This window comes from Phascolarctos cinereus, unplaced genomic scaffold, assembly GCF_003287225.1.
Source record: "Phascolarctos cinereus isolate Bilbo 61053 unplaced genomic scaffold, phaCin_HiC Scaffold_4;HRSCAF=312, whole genome shotgun sequence".
NCBI lineage: Eukaryota > Metazoa > Chordata > Mammalia > Diprotodontia > Phascolarctidae > Phascolarctos > Phascolarctos cinereus.
Window position 1 is genome coordinate 348707289 of NW_027555847.1, and position 20769 is coordinate 348728057.

Consider the following 20769-nt stretch of genomic DNA (forward strand, 5'->3'; position numbering starts at 1 on the left):
AAGCTTTTGAGTTTTAAATTTTTCTCCTCCTCCCTCCTCACCTCCCTCCCCAAGATGGTGTGAAATTTGATATAGGCTCTACATATACATTCCTATTAAACATATTTTCACATTAGTGATGTTGTAAAGAAGAATTAGAACCAACAGGAGGAACCACCAGAAAGAGAAACAAAACACAACAGAAGAAAAAAAATAGCAAATAGTATGCTTCGATCTGCATTCAAACTCCATAGTTCTTTCTTTGGATGTGGATAGCATTTTCCATCATGAGGCTTTTGGAGATATCTTAGATCCTTGTGTTGCTGAGAAGGGTTTAGTCTATCAAAGTCAGTCATCACTTAATGTGGCTGTTACTGTGTACAATGTTCTCCTGGTTCTGCTCACTTCACTCAGTATCAGTCCACACAAGTCCTTCCAGGTTTTTCTGAAGTCAGCCTGTTCATCATTTCTTATAGCACAATAGTATTCCATTACATTCATATACCACAACCTGTTCAGTCATTCCCCAATTGATGGACATCCTCTCAATTTCCAGCTGAAAGTCACTATTTAAATATAAGCTGCTGCTTTTTTTTTTAACTTTGATTTCACTAGTGTAGGGAATGCCTTGTGAGATAATTAGCTCTCTTTGCTGATGCAGATTGGGAGACATTCTGCAAGGTATGGGCATTTAGGTGGTGCAGTAGATAAAGCACCGGACTTGGAATCAGGAAGACTCTTTCTGAGTTCAAATCTGGCCTCAGACACTTAACTTGTTGTGTGACCTTGGGCAAGTCACTTAACCCTATTGCCCCAGTTTCCTTATTTGTAAAAGGAGCTGGAGAAGGAAATCACAAACCACTCCAGTATTTTTGCCAAGAAAACTCCAAATGGGGTAATGAAGAGTCAACTGACCCATCTCAACAACAATTGCAAGGTATGGTCTTAAGAGAGTTTCCAAGGAGACAGAGAGGCCGGCAAACAGAATTACAAAGACCATGTGGGACAGTATGGTTATAATTATGCAAGACATAATCCCAGTCTACCCTGACCCTGACATGGGAGGAAAGTCCTCTAACCACTCCAGGATCCCTCAAGTAGTAGCAGTAGTAGTAATGTCTTCCTCTTCCTCATTCTCCTTCTCCTCTTTCTTATTTGTTTCTAACATAGTATAAAAATCGCATCTGCAGTACCACATTGTCGTTTACAGTCAAGTTGTAATTCCAGGACCACATTCAATTCAATTCAACAAACATTTATTGAGTGCTTATTATGTGCAAGGTACTGTGTTAAGCTAGAGATAAAAAGACCTGGGGAAGTAGGGGTACGGGCGGGGGAGAGAAAGTCTGCTCTTCAGGAGCTTACACGATTCCTTGCCCATCTTGTATAGCAGCTGATAGACTAGAACTCCAGCCAGAATCTATTGACAGGCAGGCCAAGCAGTTACAGTCATCGCTGTCCTTATAGTTCTCATCCTCTTCTGGGAGCCAGCATTGATGACAGCATCTGTTAAATCTGGTGGAACACCTTTATTACTCCAAGAGTGACTAAAAAAGTCTTTGTACATGTTGAGGTTTGCCAGTGGGTATCTTCAGGGGTGCCATCTTCTCATGGGGTTGTACTATTTTCTGACTGGCTCTGGGACTTGCTCCTAAAGCTGGTCGAAGCCTATACTGGTGCTCTCAACGTGCCAGAGAATTTCAGGTGTGGTGGTGGAATGCATATTAAAAAAAAATCATCCAGGTGCTCCAGCCATCTCCTCAGGTCCTCTCCATTCTGACAAGAAGGGAGTCATCTCCCCACTTAGAGTGGTGCCTTCGTTGTGTCTATGGAGTTTTTTAGTTTTTTTTTTTGTTTTGTTTTTTAAAAGAGGTATACTTTGGTATCACTGACAACACAAATTTCTTAACTAGGGAGACAGCATGGTAAAATGGAAGGCTGGGGCCAGGAACACCTGGGTTAAAATTCAGCAACCTCTGATGCCCAATACATGGGCAAATCACTTAATCTGCTTGAGCCTCAGTTTCCTCCTCTGTAAAATGGGGATAATAACAGCACCTACCTTAGAGGGTTGTGGTGAGGTTCAAGTGAGATAATGTATATGAAGCGTATTGTACACTTTAAAGTGCTATAAAAATGTCAGTTGTAATTATTTTTTATAACTTGTATGATATATCATGATATAGGCTTCAACAGCCATACCCTCAGTAGGATCAATCATTCAAGTTGTGAGCTACATTGCTTCCAAGAGGCTCCTTGGTCTAAGCCATTCTCATCAAACAAAAAGGCAAGTAGTCTTCTTTGAAGAATTTGGTCCTTCTGCATGACCTGCCTCTGAGCAGGGCTCTTTCATCACGCTCTCAAAATACAGTAAGTGTGGGGGACTGCTCTATCCTCCCTGCCTATCTAGGATGTACCTGTTCTTCAAGGACAAACCTAGTTTCCACTTTTTCCATGAAGCCTTTCCCAATTCCAAGTTCTCCACAGTCTGGTTCTGACCCACCTCCCAGTCTTATCTTTATAGTCAGTGGCAGATTTGAGAAACTATAGACCTGGTGTCCCAAAGTGGGATGTTAGCTATACAGAGGGCTGCCCCAGGAAAGATCAGTTGTGGATCCTTTCCTAAAAGGTAGTAATTAAAGGCTATTTTAGGAAGATAGAAGGCTTATGTTACCTAAACTGGCCCCACTCCTTCTGCAGCAACAGCAGGGTGAGATAACAGTGGGATGGAAAGGACAAGAGGTAGAAGGGATCTCCCATGCAACTGAGCTGATGCAATTAGAGTTGTCTTGGAGACCTGGAATCTCTTCCATCTGTTGAAGTTTCTGTGTTTCATTATCAAGTCTCCCGACTAAATGATTGTGCCCAGAGTATTTTCTTGTATGTTTTTCTCTGAGGGACAGTCATGAAAGTATCAACTGCCTTGTTTAACTAGGACCATTGGAGAGAGAAATGTGAGGATGTGGACAAAATGCACCCTAAGGACCTGGGCCTTGCTACATGTCCTGCCGCTGTACCCCTGGGACCTCCAGGCCTTTCCATCTGCTCTGCACTCAGTGTTCCTATATGCCATCTCCCCCAGTTTGAACGTGAACTCCTTGATGCCTCAGACTATCTTCTTTTTGTATTTATTTTCTGGCACTTAGTAGGTGCTTCAGAAATAATATTTCTTTATTCATTCAAGATGATACCAAGTGAATCTGTCATATTATTTTAAGATGGAAGGACTTCAACTTAAAGCACCATCTGGTTCCCCTCATACCTGAAAAGTAAGTTCCATTGCAACATAACCAGCACAGCTTGAAGACGTCTAATGAGGTCTTATGGATGTTCTAAATGTTACGGAGTTCTTCTGACATCAAGCCTAAATTTTCCTCTTTTTGGTTTCTACCATTGTCCCTGACCCTGTCTTTTTTTGTTTTTTGTTGAGGCAATCTGGATTAAGTGACTTGCCCAGGGTCACACAGCTAGTAAGTGTCTGAGGCCAAATTTGAACTCAGATCTTCCTGACTCCAGGGCTGGTGCTGTAGCCACTACTTTTTGAGGCCAAACAAGGTAATTCTAATTATTCTTCTCCACAACAGCATGACAACCCTTCAAATAGGTGAAAGCAGATAGGAGGTCACCTGTAGTCTTCTCTCCTCCAAGCTAAACATTCCCAGTTCCTTCAACTTTATATGGCATGAAAGTAGATATCTGAGGTAGGCCACATTTCCCAGCAAATTATAATCTTCTTAAGGACAAAGATTGTGCCCTTTCCATCTCTGTCTTTCCCATAGCACTGATCAATCAACCAATCAATAAACAAGCTAAAATGCAGGGCTAAAAAAATTCATTGAATGAATTTAAAAAAATATTTATTTTATTTTTAATTTATAGAATAGAACAAGAATTTTCATAACATAGTATAATAAAAAATGATTGCACATGAAACTGCAAATCTATTATATATAAATTGCCATTCCTTTTAAATACATAGTAAAGTTGTCATGTAAATTTCTTTTTTTCTCCCCCCATGGCTACCATTAGACACAAATATGTATATACATGTAAAATCATTCTGTACATACTTTTATTTATCAGTTCTTTCTCCAGATGCAGACAGAATGAATTTGTTACAGTAAACCACCCACAGCCCATATTGTTCCCTCTTCGATGCCCTTTTGCAGCACTGAAAAATTGTCCTTACATCATTTCTTTTTATTTTTTATTTTTAGGCAATTGGGGTTAAAGTGACTTGCCCAGGGTCACACAGCTAGTAAGTGTCAAGTGTTTGGTCCAAGGCCACATTTGAACTCAGGTCCTTCTGACTTCAGGGCTGGTGCCCTATCTACTGCACCACCTAGCTGCCCGTCCTCAACATCATTTAACAAGCAATTTTAAACTACCTTGTGCTGTAAAACATTCATGTGTACAGGTCCCTCAATCTCCCAAACTAGATTGGTGGCTCCTTAAGGGCAAGGACTGTGTCTTATACTTCCGTATCTTCCACATACTCTGACAAGGGTCTTAAACTGCTGGGAACATAGTGGGAGTGCAAAAAAATGCTGGACGACTAATTGCTATGTTACAGACAGGTTTCTAATCCCTGGAAGCATTTTTATAGGTTGTATGTGTTAAAATGTATTTCTCATTAAGCAACTCCATTAGTAGCAATTTAGTACAACCATCTGAGACTGATCAGCATTTTCTGGAACTCTGAAAATGAAGTATCCCTGGAATTATTTGTCCTTGCTGTCAGAAGCAGATGGAAAGATTTTTCAGGTGACTGACAGTGTTCAGTCTATTGCTGAACTTTATCCAATGCAAGGAAGGCATTCCTTAGTGTTTAATGTCCATTTAATTTCTAATGGGGAAATAAGACTTAATGAAAAAGGCCCCTGAGGCGTAATATATTTCTCATCATACATCTATCCCAAGAAGAAAAATGTGCTCAGTTGTTTAATACTTTGAATGCAGATGTTCCCAGGAATACTATGTCAGATTACCCCAGACCCTTATTTATTTGTAATATACTGTAAAATTAATGTATGCTGTACCACATTGTTGTTTAGATGACTTTTCTTCTAGTGATTCCATATAACAATCCTTCAACAATTCTCAAAGATGAAAATTTTGCAATTCTCTGTTCTTAATTGATTTCAAGTAAACAGAATGCTAATCCAGAGTAAACGTTTGTTTTCCACCTTCATTTTCTGTTTGTATTATACAATGGGAGACGAAATAAAAATAAAATGAATTGGCAATAGACCAGATCTGGCAGTAAAAGAAAACACATGGCCCTTGAATGTCATTTGAGCTCAGCCCCTACCATGTGCTCTCTCTGGCTGGATCTGTTAGATAAGTAGCCAGAGACTTGGCAAAAACCTGCTTATGTCAATAGTCATAGCCCATCATTAATAAACCCAAAGCCATTTTTAAGTCATACTGCAGAGTGGCACCAAGTCCAAAAGAAATGTTGGTTATTCAACCAATAAAGGAGGCAGAAATGAAATCAGGAGCATTTTGTAATAGACCAGGATGTCTCTGGTAGGTCAGTTACCTTGGGTTTAATTGGCATTAGCAAACCCTTCCATTTCCTCACTAAACAACAACCTGGGGGGGCAGGGAGACCAACCACTGAAGTTTTTTTTTTTCTGAATTAGTCTGGGGAAGGTGCAGGCTTTGCCAAAGCATTAAAGCATTTCATGTTAGGACACTTTTGTACATTCTCTAGGATTGAAATAGCTTTTATTCTCTAGTCTTGGCTAAACCAATTTTTTTTCCTTCCCACTTTTGCTTTTTTTCCTTCCTCTTTTCTCCTTTTTTCCCCTCTCCTTGGTTTTTACTGTTCCCATTTCCAAGTCCTATAACTAAAAAAATTCTTCCAACCTTGCCCACCTAGGGCTGAGAAAGTGAAAATCATATTAGGGAGGAAAGTAAAAATTAAGCTACCCTCATTAGCTCTTTACAGGCATGGATCTTAGCTGTCATTCTTTGGCTCAGGACCAGAGTCTAAAACCAGGCATGGGAAAAGCTGCTGAAATAAAGTCTGCAGTTCCCTACATGTCTCACTTACATACTGCTGATATCTAGACACATTTTTAAAAATAACACCAGTTAAGACCCAAAGTATTTCAAACAAATATGAATGCCTTCTTGTAAATATTTTAAAATTATTTTATAGATAAAATCACATTCTCTCTTGACTCTCTCTCATCTTTGCAGTTACAGTTTGCCTTTAGTGCCTTTCTACTATGGGTTTTTTAGGGGCAGAAGGTCCATTTTAAGGAGCTGTCATAATTTCTTCCAGTATTTTCTCAGGGTATAACACAGCCTTTTCATTTTAAGACAACAAACTGAAGTTGCATTGTAGGGTGAGGAAAACTTGTTGCTGCTTCCTTCTAATTAAACCGTGCAAGCAAAACAGAAGTAGACAAGATGACCCCCTGTGGAGTCTTTCATCTCCCTGGGAGAAGAGCTTGAGGAGACCAGGCCTTTTGCATGTTCTCTTCAGCCTATATTTTACACATTGCGCTTGTGAGCCCTGGTCTTCCCATACATTGAGGCAATGTCACTCAATGGAAAGGGAGGAGCCTGTGTGCTGAAGAGATGTAAAAAAAGTTCCAGGGTTTTCCTGATCAGCTCCCAGAGGCAAAGGGAGTCTGAACTTGTAGATCCATTGATCCCTAGGTTGTGTTTGCTCTTTAAAACTGGTCAAAATTGTTTTTGCCTAACATGAAACGAAAAATTCAACCAAAGCTTTACTCTTCAATCTCTTGCAATACTAACAAAAACCCCAACTCTGCACTTAGGCCCTTTCACTAGCCACAGATCAACTAGGGAAGCCCTACAATTCTTTGGCGAAATATCCTTCCTTCTCCCAAGCTGAAGGTCCAGCATCATGCCTTGCTCTTAGTATAGCTGAAAGTTTTCTTTCAAATACAAAATGTCAAAGCTGCCTATTGTAATTCACCTCGAATTAGCAACAAAAAAAACTTCCTAGTGTCTCATGAATCTAAAAATAAGACATATTTTCTCTTTGAATTCAGTGAAACAAAACAAAACAAATAACTGAATGTCTGAATTCCTTCATCCAAAGAACTTCTGCCTAACCCAGAGTTCAACATTGTTTAAAAACTTTTCAAGGGGGAAAAAGAAAGACAAAACTCACCCTCCTTTGAGAAAAAGCATCATTTGAACTTGCCAGGGCCAAAGTAAGTAGCAGCTGCCAAAGATCCATACCTGTAGGTCCTGTAATAGCAAAAGGGACAGAACAAATTCAGATAGTCAAAAAAGAATAATCCTGTCTGAGTGCTATTTAACAAATCGGCCAATTCATGAATAAGCGCCCATTGCAATTTATGAAAGAAACACAGAGTGTGATAACTTCTGTTGTCTCACAGTGTCATGCTGTAAAGTACTTTATCAGGGCCAGCAGTTGGTTATACTAAGTTCTGCCTCCTGTGGGTCCTTGACTCAGGAAATAACATGGACACCAAAGATTTTCAAATCCTGGCTGATGGCCACAGAATCACCTCCCAACAAGTTACCCCCACACACAGCTACAACAATAAGACAAATGTAGTTCACTTTAATTAGATCTGGAAATAGAACAACATGTCAGCAATCTCTCTAAGCATGCTGCCTTGTGCTGGACATGCTATAAAAGGGAAAAATAAAATAACCTATTGGAACAGCAGGTGAAATTTTCCCCTTCTGTTTTTGAAAGAACTAAAGGATTCAAGTGATAGAAAGAGGGGGTAAAAAGCCAACCAAATGAAATTTTGTAAAAGGTGGGGAAGAGAAACAGCTGGGAGTGGAGAGGGAGGAGAATACAGCAAACAAAACACTTTGGCTTCCTAGGTGGCCTGGAGTCAACATATTGGGCCTGTGGTAGATTTTTGGTTTATGAGGTTTTCAGGGAATGTGGTCTCTGAGAAACCCAGGAATGCTGAACACCTCATCGATCCTGATCTCATGCCAGCATTTTGGCTCTAGAGCATTGGAATCCCAAGTTCAGGAACATCTTGGTTCTTCCATTTTAAGAGAACTCTGTGGGAGTTGGTATGTAACTGTTGAGAGGTGAGAGGTGGGTCTAGCTTCCCCCGGGCAATCTGTGTCTTTACCTGAAGGAAATAAACCTTCTAAAAAATAAATAAATAGAAATAAAACATGCTGTCCTGCGGAACATCCGTCTTCCCACTTTGCAATTAGTGTAAATAAGTGGTTTTCAAGAACATTTGTAGCACCCAAGGACATATAATTAAGTTGACTGCAAATTCTGTCTATTCATCGAAGTTGGTATCCTAATAGGATCTCTAATAGGGAACATTTATTTATCTTCCTTTGGCTGACAGTCTGACCTTAAAACTAATAAAATTGCATTTCTCTAACCATCCCCAATTAGTCTGAATTAGTGAGTAATATTTTGTTGTTGTCTTTATAATAAGACATACAGGTATGGATCTCTGGCAGTTGTTGATTTTGGCACTTGGAGTGAGTTCAAATGCCTCATTTTCCACACTCCCATCTGTAGATGCCAAATTTTATATTTTTTCTTTACTTCAGATGTGTTTGGCCCAAGCAAACTTACATTAGGACTGAGGTTGTCACTTTTACTGGCAGGAAAATATCTCCTCCTCCACTGGACTAGAGTAAGCTATTATATATATACGTGGTTTGTGTGTGAGAGGGTAGGTTTAGCTTGGGGTGGGAGAAACACCCTATATCCATGTTTTTTTCCTTAAAGCTTGGTAGATAGCGGGAAGATGAACTTTGTATCAGCTGCCTATAATTTGTATCTTTGATCTTTCAGAAAGCCTTCTCTTACTTGATAAATTTAACAAGTGTTACAGTGAAGGTCACCAAAAGAAATAGAAACATTTTGGCATTTATAGGACTGGGGAAATAATAGATTGAATGTACTTTTCTGTTGGTTACTGATTTTATTCCCTTCCAGTAGGGCTAGGAGAGGGGAAGAAACAACAGAGAAGGGATTGTGAAATTTAGCTCTTTATTTCAACAGTCAAATAGTCAATAAACTTTTATTAAGCACTTACTATGTTCTAGGCACTGTGCTATGCACTGAGGATACAGAGAAAAACAACAACAAAAAAAGAAAATATGGAACCTGCCCTCAAGGCGCACATACTGGAGTATCATCTTCCAAAACCTCCAAACAATTTCTATGATATCATCCTGAACCTTTTCCTAGCAGAGAAACCCACATGGACACACTGACACGTTATTGCAAATTTTGACACTGGACACCAAATTCCCAGACCACTGTCCTTATGAAGCACTGATTGCCAAAATTAATAGGATGGGCTTTCTTACAATGCAGCTATCTCTGCTTAGAAGTAACCTATTCAATTGTATCATTGAGATGAAATGGAGGGAATTTTGCTGAGGATGGATGGAAGCTCTCTATTCCCTCCATTATTTTCTGCTGTTGAAAAGCTAGTCTCCAAAACCACATCTTTTCCCCTAAATCTGGGAGAGTGTGGCAAGTGCTCTAGAGCCAAAATGCTGGCATGTTACAGGGGTCTGCATTTTCCCAAGGGCTCAGTACTTTAATTCAGTTCATAAAACAAACAAGAAACCTATATCTGGGCACTCGTCTAATGGTAGAAAAAGAGGGTTAAAATTTGTATCCCTCTCCCCATAACTGAGAGTTGATAGACATTGACAACTGTCCCTGGGAGGATTACTAAGGAGCAGAGTCCTAATTGAGGGAGAGAGATGGGGAGAACAGGGAATATGGTGAGATTTAGTTGGGACTAATTGCTTCATTAGAGGAGAGCCAAGGAACATAAAGAGAGAGCTTGTTGTCTAGAGTCACTCACTGCATTCTTACTAGTGCTGAAATACTGTGAAAGGGTATGAAAGAAATCTCCTTTGCAATCCTTCATTGAACTCAGGGGAGAACTATCTCTCTGACTTGGTCACAAGGCCTGGGTCATTGGAAATTCAGTTGTGTTGACTTTGGGCTCTCTTGACCAGGCTTGATGAACTGGGTGGGTGAAAGAACCTCATGGTGGGGGGGGGCTAGGGATCGGGTTCTGGCTGAAATTGTTCCCTGGAGATAACTGGACATGAGTGTACAGGGGTCTGCATTTTCCCAAGGGCTCAGTACTTTAATTCAGCTCATAATATGAAACCCCCAGATCTGAGCAAGAGAAACACCATGGTCTCATTACTTTCCTTTTCTCTCAAACTTCCTCCCCCAATCCACACTCAAACTCATCACACAGCCCCATTAACCTCAAAGTGCTGGAGTATTTCCAAAGTACTTTTCTAAAGGACCAGGCACGTGGCTAATAAAAGAAGTGAAAGAAGATATTTAAGAGGAATCTACTAAATTGTTCCTTACTTTACTGGGCTCTTAAAGCTTGCAATATTTTCCTAAGGAAAAGCCCTCTTTAATTCTCCTTCGATATTTATGCATTCTTCGGCAATAACCTCATGGCAAGATTTGAAATAGCAAAAAAAAAAAAAGTCATGCTTCTATTCTTGCATAATGAAACACACACTAATTCCACCCTCCATGCCCAAGGCATTTTGTCTCCTCACCCTTCCTCTACTGAAGGCTGGATGGACACCAATGTATCCAGCTGGCATGGGTTTCAGACTGCACAACGGAAGAGGCCTACAGATGACAAAATTGTACCTATAGTCGACCTCTAGGCCTCAACCACATAATAGTGCATAAACAAGTGTTGGGCACAAGAAATTTAAGTGGCCAGCTTTCCTTTTTTGCATAACCAATCACTCACAAGAAAAGGAGGCTACTGGAGCCATCCAATTTAGCTTAATTCAACATCTACTTATTGAACACTTGTTCTGTGCTAACGCTCTAATCCAAGCACATAAATACAGAGGAGGGAGAAGACATCATCCCTGTCTGGCAGAAATTACCCATTTAGTTGGAGAGATGAAATACTTCTGTGGTGACGCAAGTAACAGCACTGAGCAATATGGTGCATGATGACATAAGCGAGCAAGTTAGACAGAACAGCGATGCTACTTGAAAGACAGAAAGTTGAGAGATCATATTTGGGATAAGATGATTTTGTGGAGGAAACAGAACTTAAGTTGCAAGAAGAGAAAAGATTTGAATGAATGAATCAGAGGTTTCTGAGGACAGGGAATTGGCATAATCAGAGGCAAGGATCTAGGGAATGAAAAAAAGAGGAATCAAAGGAAGTTTTGATTCTGGATGACTAGAATAATAATAGTGGCATCAACTGAAACTGGGAACTCTGGAGAAGAATCTGGATTTTTCGCACAAGCAGTAAGTTCTGTTTTGTATATATTACATTTAAAGTGATGGCATGACATGTAGAAATCTGAAAATGAAAAAAAAAAAGATGAAACAAACAAACAAAAAAGAATTCTGAAAATGTCTAGGAGGCAACTGAATATATAGGCCTGGAGCTTGAGAGTGAGATTTGGGCTGAATTTGAAGGATATTTACATTGAGGTTTTTAGAAAAAAGGAAAGCAGTACAAATTTGCATAAAAGTGCAAATAACTTGAAACTGGGAAGTCAGGAGACCTCAGGTCTAGAGCCAGCCTTAATTAAGTGGAAAAGATCTTTGTCACTAACCTGTATAACCTTGGACAAGTTCCTTAACCTGAGTCTCAATTTTTGCTTCTGTAAAATGAAGGGGTTGGACTCCATGTCTCAAGTTCCTTCTCTGGCTAACATCCTATTATTCTAAGAGCTAGCTGAAAATGTAAGATTGTATTAGTTCTCAGAACAACTTTAAATACTGACCTATTTCACAAGTAATATCCAAAACATTTAGCTATATGGGAGGTAATCTTATTATATCTGGAGTTGTGACTTGCCAAGAAACGATTCAAATTTAGGAAAAAAAGCAACTAAATTCCATTCTCTATGGAAAGGTTTATGAGTTTGATAGAAAAGATGGTGGGGGTGGGGAGCAAAAACTTTGTCACATGTGGTTAGCATATTATTAAGAGGGAGAATATCTTAAATGCTGAAGACAAGAGCCAATGGAGCTTTTAGGGCAGAACCAAAGAGAATGAGAAAGCAGGAGCCAAATCCATTAGAAGTAGCAAGGTCTCTCTCTCTCTCTCTCTCTCTCTCTCTCTCTCTCTCTCTCTCTCTCTCTCTCTCTCTCTCTCTCTCTCTCTCTCTCTCCATCTTTCTCCATATATACACACATATATGCATACATATATAAATATGATGATCAAAAGCCTTTCTCTAAATATACTGAATAATCAAAAATCAATTAAAGCACATACACACAATACCTTACTGCCACTTCCCAACAGAACTGTGTTAGCTTGCAAAACCAAGACCTCAGGTAAACAGAAAAATAAATGTGTACTTTTAGATGGTGGTGTTGATTACTAATAAAATATTGCAACAGTAAAACCCACTTGATTTCCTGGTTAGGCTTTTCTAAGAATTCAGAGCTATGCTAGGAAGAGATTAATCCCAAAGGGAATTTAAAAAGTCTAATTGGCAATACTGAGAGACAGACCTTGATTTGAAGAGCATACTTTTCTATTTCATTTTCTTCTCCCAAGTTTACTATAGTACCTATTTGAAAACTGGTCAGATCTACACTTTTCCTTAAACAATAATTTCTTTCTTTCCCATTAAGGAATAAAGAAAAACCTTATGGTTATTTTATATATAAGTCCATTCAATGTCACTGGAGTAGGAAATGGCAAGCCACTCCAGTATCTTCCTTTCTTTTTGTTTTGGCTTTTTGGTGAGGTAACGGGAGTTAAATGACTTGCCCAGGGTCACACAGCTAGTAAGTATCAAGTGTCTGAGTCCGGATTTGAACTCAGCTCTTCCTGACTCCAAGGCCAGAGCTCTGTCCACTGTGCTACTTAGCTGCCCCCACTCTGGTATTTTTGACGATAAAACCCCATGGACAGTAGGGCCTACAGAGTCACAAGGACTTGGACATGATTGAACAACTACACAATAACAACATTCAATGAGTTCTCCCTCTGGGTGCCAGGGGAAGAAATTATGGGAAAGTAACTCAAAAGTATAAGATGGGTTGTTTTTAAAATGGTGTTACAATTTTTAAAATGCCACAGTTATACATATGCTAAACAGAATAAACGGAACAAAATTTAGAGATAGAAATATTAATGCATTTATAGTAAAAGTGCCTTGTAGATTAGTCCCAGGAAATATTCTACTTTCAGTACTTGTAAGAAATGATGAGCATGATGCTCTCAGAAAAATCTGGAAAGACTTGGATGGGCTGATGCAAAGGAAAATGTACTATGTACAGGGTAACAGCAATATTGCAAGATGATCGGCTGTGAATGACGACTGTTTTCAGCAATGCAACAATCCAAGACAACTCTGAAGGACATATGATGAAAAATGCTATCCCTCCCCAGACAAAGAACTCATGGTGTATAAATAAAATTGAAGCATTTTTTTTTACTTTTTTATTTTTCTTAAGGTTTTTTTTGTTTGTTTTCTTTCACAACATGACTATTATGGATATGTTTTGCATGATTACACATGTATAACCTATATCGAATTGCTTGCCTTCTCAGTGAAGGGGGTTGGGGAGGAAGGAAGGAGAGAATTTAGAACTCACAGTTTTAAAAATGGATGTTAAAAATCATTTTTACATGTAACTGGGGAAAAATAAAATACTAAATTAAAAAAAAAGAAAAATACAAAAAAAGTCACAGTACTTTTGTCTTTAAGCAATCGTGGCCAGAATGAAAGAGCCTATGTTGCAAATGAGGTATCAGGTACAGAGTACAGAGACTGAACAATCTGCTGACATTTAAACAAGATGCCAGGGACAAAAATACAGCTTAGTGAATCCTAGGCTCAGCTTGATAGCTTTTTCTATCTGACTTTAGGGGCAGTAAAGTCATGGCAGAGGTAGAATGGCCAGTGAGATGTAGTGGAATGAGGCCACAGATTAAAATCTGCCTCTGAATGCTTACTGTGTTTTTTAAATAGAAAATTTCCCCAATTACATGTAAAGACAATTTTTAACATTCACTTTTTTAAAATTCTTGAGTTCCAAATTTTCTCCTTCCCCTCTCCCTAAGACAGTAAGTAATTTGATATAGGTGTTATATATATGTATATATATATATATGTATGTATATATGTATATATATATGTGTGTGTGTGTGTGTGTATAAAAAACCTATATCAAATTACATATATAATATAAATGCAATCATATAAAACATATTTCCATATTAGTCATGTTGTGAAAGAAGACACAGAACAAAAAAAAAATCATGAAAACAATAAAGTGAAAAATAGTATGCTTCCATCTGCATTCAGACTGCATTGGTTCTTTTCCCGGAGGCGGAAAGCATTTTTTCCTCGTGAGTCCTTTGGAATTGTCTTGGATCCTTGTATTGCTGAGAAGAGCTAAGTCATTCACACTTACTTTAAGTGTTACCTGAAGCAAGTTCCTTAGTCTCCTTGGGCCTCAGATTTACAAAAGGAGGACGTGGGGTATTTCACCTTCATCTTTGTAGCCCCAGAATTTAGCTGGGTTTGGCAGATTACCATAGTAGCTTAATAGATGCTCGCTGGTTGACTCTGTGTCTCTGAGGTGCCCTCCAGCCCCAGGTCTATGATTCTCAGTGGCCATCTATCGAATGAGTGAATGGAAGCCCTACGGAACAAGACTAAAAATGTAGGTTAGGGCCAGATTTCTGAGTGGAGGAGTGATGAGATCTGTCCTGCGTGCTTGGAAAATTACTATGGCATTTACATAAAGGATAGATTATAGAGGTGAGAGACCAGAAGCAGAGCCTGGCTAGAAGGTTATTACATCAACAAAGATGATAATTAACTAAGCGAATATAGTAGTAGTTAAAGTAGAGAGGAGGGGGTCAATGGAAGAGACATTTCAAAGTTAGAATAGGCCTTGGCTATTATGGACCCTAATGACTGTTCTTATAAATAAGTATCCTGAAGTCTAGAAAGGTGAGGGACTAAACCAAAGTCACACAGCTAGTTAAGTGTCTGAGGCCAGATTTGAACTCAGGAAGATGAGTCTTCCTGGCTCTAGGCCCAGCACTCTATCCACTGTGTCACCTAGCTGCCCATTTTGATTCCTAGGCCATTGGCATTTCCATTAGACCACATTTGCTTCGTAGATCACAGTAATACTCCTAGCAATCTAGAACAAATGACTGCAGCTCCTTTAGCAGATTCCATGGTTTGTTTTGTTGTTTTGTCTTTTAAAAAATAAATTTCTGTCGGAATATTTTGGTTTTTAATATCACCTATGTTTCCCAATAAATCCTTCCTTCCTTTCTACCTCCCTCTCAGAAAGCCATGGCCTATTATTTACTTGTTACCTTTCTTTCAGGGAATGGCTACAAAGACACTATCCAATTCTGATTGTCTATAAAATGGGCCCGTGAGCAAGTCCCAAGTTTAAATGTGATGGAACTGCGGCACATTGGGGTCAGTTGGTCAATCTAAGCCTATTTTACAGAGTGCTTCTGATACTCAAGGCTTAGCTTTTGCTTGCCATTATCTCAGGAACCCGGGCAACCTTTGGTCCTGGAATTCTGTCTCCTACTTCCAGGACAATGGGCCATGCTTTCAGATGGAAGAAATCTGGGGCGTTTTGGCTTGGCTGAAGAGTCAAACAGTACCGCCCCCCCAAAGGGAACTTTATGGAGAATAATACAGGGACTGCCCCCTGAATTTGTCACAGAAAAGAGTAGGTGAGACAAAACAGAAGGAGAGCAGAAGTGATTGCATCCACAGCTCACTTATTTTGAACAATTACGGATTCTTACTAGTTGAAAAGTAGGCAGATGAATTCCAACGATAAGGAGCTTGGCAAGGAGCCAGAATTCTTCCTGTGAGAACTGGTAGAAGCCTGCTTAGGGTCATGACCCTTGATCTTGGTTTTTTCTTTAATTGGAGACTTGAAAAAAGAAGGCCATTAAGCCAGAGAAGCAAACTCTTTCTACTCATGCCTTTGCTCCTCTCTGGGCAGACAGGGATGGATTTCCAGTTCCACTGAGTCTGTCTGGACACACCTGAGCACTCAGCAGTAATCATCCAGGTTATTTTATAACCATTGGTAAATGTTCACATGGTTCTCTTGCAGGTGTATCTGATCTAAGACATTTGCTCTAGGAAAACATTGCTCCTAGATAGACCCAGGAAGGGATCCCTGTCTTGCTCGTTTGGGTGAACTTTTCCCAGGTAGGTCCAACTTTATGTCACATTACTGTAACTGGTCACTTCTCTTTGGTCAATGTGCTCATTTGAAAGGAAAAACTTGCTCCCTGATATATATTCCAGGAATGTGATCCTTCATTACCCTAACATACTAAACGCCAGCTGCAGACTGAGTCTTGAGCAAAAATGAAAATGTTAGCACTTTCTTCTAAGTGATGCTTTAGAAAATGACTGTTTTCAGGATATTTAAAAAAAAGTTCAGTGTAGATGCTACTTCAGTTTGGCTTAAGAAAAGATTTATTGGTCACCTGCTATGTGCAAGAAATTTATGTTAAGTGTGGTGGGCACAAAGACAAAAAAGCCAAACAAACCACAAACCAATCTTTGTCCTCAAGGAACATGCACACAGCTTTGGTGGGGTTGGGTAGGGGGGCAAGGAGCAAGAAGGATACAATATACACATAGACTATTAAAGAAGAGGTATTTAGGGGGCAGCTAAGTGGCACTGTGGATAGAGCACCAGCCCTGAAGTCAGGAGGACCTGAATTCAAATGCAGCCTCAGACCAAACACTTGACACTTACCAGCTGTGCAACCCTGGGCAAGTCACTTAACCCCAATTGCCTAACCAAACAAAAAAAAGAAGAAGAAGAAGAGGTATTTAACTTGTTTATTTGAAGATGTGCCCATTGTGTTACCATGTGTTACCCAGTGTTACTATGGATCCAGGAATAATGATAGGCAGTCTGTCATAAGATCTCTTTGATCTGTGCTTCCACCAAGGATTTCTCCAGGAACATTATAATCTGTTTCATGGCTTTCCCTGAAAGGGTTCCCACTTCCCCTCCATGCACTCAGGCTAATACTTGATTATCAGGTTTATTTAACCTGATAGAAAATGCAATCAAGGCTCTAACTTGAGCCTTTGAGTGGTCAGCTAAGCCTTCTAATTCTTTGGTAAATTCAAATTTCTTCCCTCAGGACCTCTGCAGACCACATGACTCACACTACAGTGAAGGCATAAGGTCCATGTCATTCCTTTGTACATGTGGTTGCCCCAAATTAGTCCATGTCCTTTGTCTTCCTTCCAGGGAAACCAGTATAGCAGGATCAAGTTCCTCAGATATATCTGTGATCTCAACAAGGTGAAGTCTTCCTCTTATGATGCAGACAGTCTGTCCATCCTGGGCAACCCTTGTCTAATCAATCAGACTCTTTTGTAACTATTTCCTAATATCCCTATGGCTCTCTTTCAGACATACCGAATCTAAGACACTTGCCTTAGGAAAGCACTCTTCCCAGATAGATACAGAAAGGGATGCTGGTGGTGCTTAATGAGTGATATCTTCCCAGCTAGGTCCATATCCTCATGGTATTTGTCATAGGAGGTCCATCTAACATGCTGGCTATCTTCCTCAAATCACAGGACCATAGATCACAGAATCATTGTCTAGATCTGAAAGGACCTTAGAGACCACCAAGTTCAATAACCTCATTTTACAGGTGAGGGAATTGAGATACAGGAGGTTAAGTGTAAGGTCTCAGGGTCATTCAGCAGTATTTGGATCCAGGTCTTCCTAACTCCAAGTCCAACCATGCACAACCACCAAGTCTCTGCATCTTGACATTTAAAGAATACCAAGAACACCAATGGCGCCAAAAAACTCTCAAGAGTTATGTTTGTTTGTTTGTTTCTTCCTTCCTTTCTTTTCTTTCTTTCTTGGCAATGGGGTTAAGTGACTTGCCCAGGGTCACACAGCTAGTAAGTGTTATGTGTCTGAGGCTGGATTTGAACTCAGGTCCTCCTGATCCAGGGCCAGCACTCTATCGACTGCACTACCTAGCTGCCCCAAGAGTTATGTTTCTAAGAACAAAATGGGAAACCATGGGGTGAGAGAAATTCATAAATTTCTAGAATGTCACAGATCACCTAATCAACTTTCTCATTTTAGGAATGGGTAAGCTGATTCCTAGGTGACTGAAGTGACTAATGCAAGATCACATGGCAAGTTAGAGAAATAGCCAGGACTAGAACTCAGATCTTTTGACTCCAAGGCTATTGTTAGCATGATTTACAGAGAAAAAGCCAAAACTACAAATTAGGGAACTTGAATGATAGTCCTAGGGCTACTAACCAGCCATGTAATTTTAGGCAAGTTACCTCCTCTTTGTAAGCCTGTTTGTAATTTGTAGAATTTTCTAATGAAGTTGATTCAATGTTGAATGTTAAAACACAAGCACTGGGAATGTCCAAAGGAAACAACATTCACATGGGTCCCTCAGATCTCCCACAGGGTCCTTTCTACTTTAATACAAACTCTGTAAAAGAGATGAGGTGTGGATTTCTCCAGGACACAGGCAACCACACTACCTTCTACTTCAAGGGCTATAAATAGAAAGACATCTACTTGGCTAGACTGACTGGCTGCCAGAGAAATGCCAAACACAAGACAGATCAATGTCATATCCCATCTCCAGGAAGTTTATGGCATACCACTTACCCTTTATAAATGAAAGGAGGTGTAACCGTTTGGATTTTGTCCACCTATTGTTAAGAAGGGAAATCACTCTCTGGAGTGGATCAAAGAGTGTAGAGCCATGTGGTGAGCCACTCAGTCAAGAGAGTAAGGTATTCATGTTTATGACCACTCAGGAGGCAGAGAGATCCTGGCTGCTGAGATGCCATTCATTCTCTTGGATGTTTTGTTTATTTGTTTTTCTGCAGAGCTATTTCTTTCCCAGAAATGAGCAGGTCTCATTAATGAGTGAAGAAGTAAGGTATTTTGATGCCTTTCCGGCACATAACGGATGATCAATATTTGTGTGAGGAAGGAAGAAAGGAAATAAAAAGGAAGTAGGGAGGGAGGGAAGGAGGGTAGAAGAAAGAAAGAAAAGAAGGGAAGAAGGGTGGAAAGATGGGTAGCAGGAAGGAAGGAAAAAAGGAAGGAAGGAAGGAAAATAAATTTCTCCTGGATAGGTACAGAGTACTCATCTATATGGCTAAGTGCAGAGTAATGAAGAACTAAATGTGTAGAAATACGAGGTAAAAGAGCTTTAGAGGAGTAGGATCAGACCCATAGGTAAAATATCTAAATAATAATAGTGCAAACATGAATTTACACTACAGTGCTGTTACAAAAACCAAATACATCTCTAGCATGCATACATGTGAGCACAAACTTTAAGAAGTATTAGGTTATTTATTGTATAGTACAGTATGTGCTACATTCTTAGCCAACACAATAAACTCTTTTAATCTTTCATGATTTAGTAATAGAGTACTCTGGTTAATCAAATAGCTATACAGTCTGTTTCATAAAAAGTTACTACATATAGCTTTATAAAAAAGAAGCAGTGTATTCCAGTAAAACACTTGTTTTGCAGACCTCTCAAATATATTTATCACAAAATACTGGATATTAGAATAGTCTGTTGGTGCCTTGAACCTGGAACATTTCTGTCCTCACAGCACTTAATAAATGTTTGTTTAATAAATGAATGAACAAATAAATGAATGACTGTTAGATAGCACTCATTATGCTAGAGATCCCTAATACGTAAAGTTGGTAAAAAGAGTACTGGATGGGGAGTCCTCTTCCTTACTGAACATTTGGCTTGATACTACTAATTTCCTCTTTGTGGATACTCAATCACCTCCAGGTTTTCAATTCAATTCAGTTTAATAAATATTTATTAAGCACCGGTTGGAGTATGGGAACTAGGACACAAAAACAAAAACAATCCCATTTTCTGAGGAGCTCACAATTATACTAGGAAGGATACAATTTGGTAGTAGATAAGTAAATACAAGTCATATACAGAATGATGCTAAGTAATTTCATGAGGGATAACTTGCTAATGATTGGGAAGACCACCTGATTTGTATTTGAAAACAATCTAGGGATTCTACAAGGCAGAGGTAAAAAAGGGGTGAATTACAGGTGCATCACTTCTCTCTTCCACCCATGTGACTATTCCTTCTCAGTTTTGTTTCCCAAGTCATCATTTTTGGACCAAACCTTACATATCAGGTATTCCACATTTCCTGGGCCTTCTTGACTCTGAATAATCTCATTGACTCCCATGGTTTTATCTTTTCTAAGCAAATAGCTCCTAAATCTATATAATAAAGCCCTCATCTTTCCAGAGAGAATTGGTCTTACATCACTCACTGCCTGCTGAACATCTCCAACTGGATGCTCTATAGACATCTCAAATGTACCATGTCTGAAACTGAACTCATCATCTTTCTCCCTAAACTCACCCTCCTTCTAACTTCATTATTAATATTAAGGGCACCACCATTCCTCCAGTTACCCAAATTCACATGCCAGAATCATCCTGGACTCTTCAATCTGATCAGTTCTGATTTGATCTACCTGATCACTGGTCAGGTATTATTATGTTGGAATCCTCTCCACTCATACAACAACCACTTTGGCTCAGGCCCTAATCAGTGGGCTGCTGTAACAGTCTTCTTCTTCTTCTTCTTCTTCTTCTTCTTCTTCTTCTTCTTCTTCTTCTGGTTAGGCAATTGGGGTTAAGTGACTTGTCCAAGGTCACACAGCTAGTAAGTGTTAAGCATTTGGTCTGAGGCCGGATTTGAACTCAGGTC

At 39.5% G+C, this 20769-nt stretch overlaps 1 long non-coding RNA gene across 1 annotated transcript in view; it reads right to left on the reverse strand.

Annotated features, from left to right (window-relative positions):
• Window positions 1–7108: 7108 nt before the first annotated feature.
• The window catches only part of LOC110215182 (uncharacterized), a 176746-nt gene continuing 163085 nt past the window's right edge, over window positions 7109–20769 (reverse strand). Inside the window, exon 3 of the long non-coding RNA XR_013486149.1 lies at window positions 7109–7212. This is a non-coding gene — a long non-coding RNA (uncharacterized LOC110215182). The remainder of the gene's footprint in view (window positions 7213–20769) is intronic.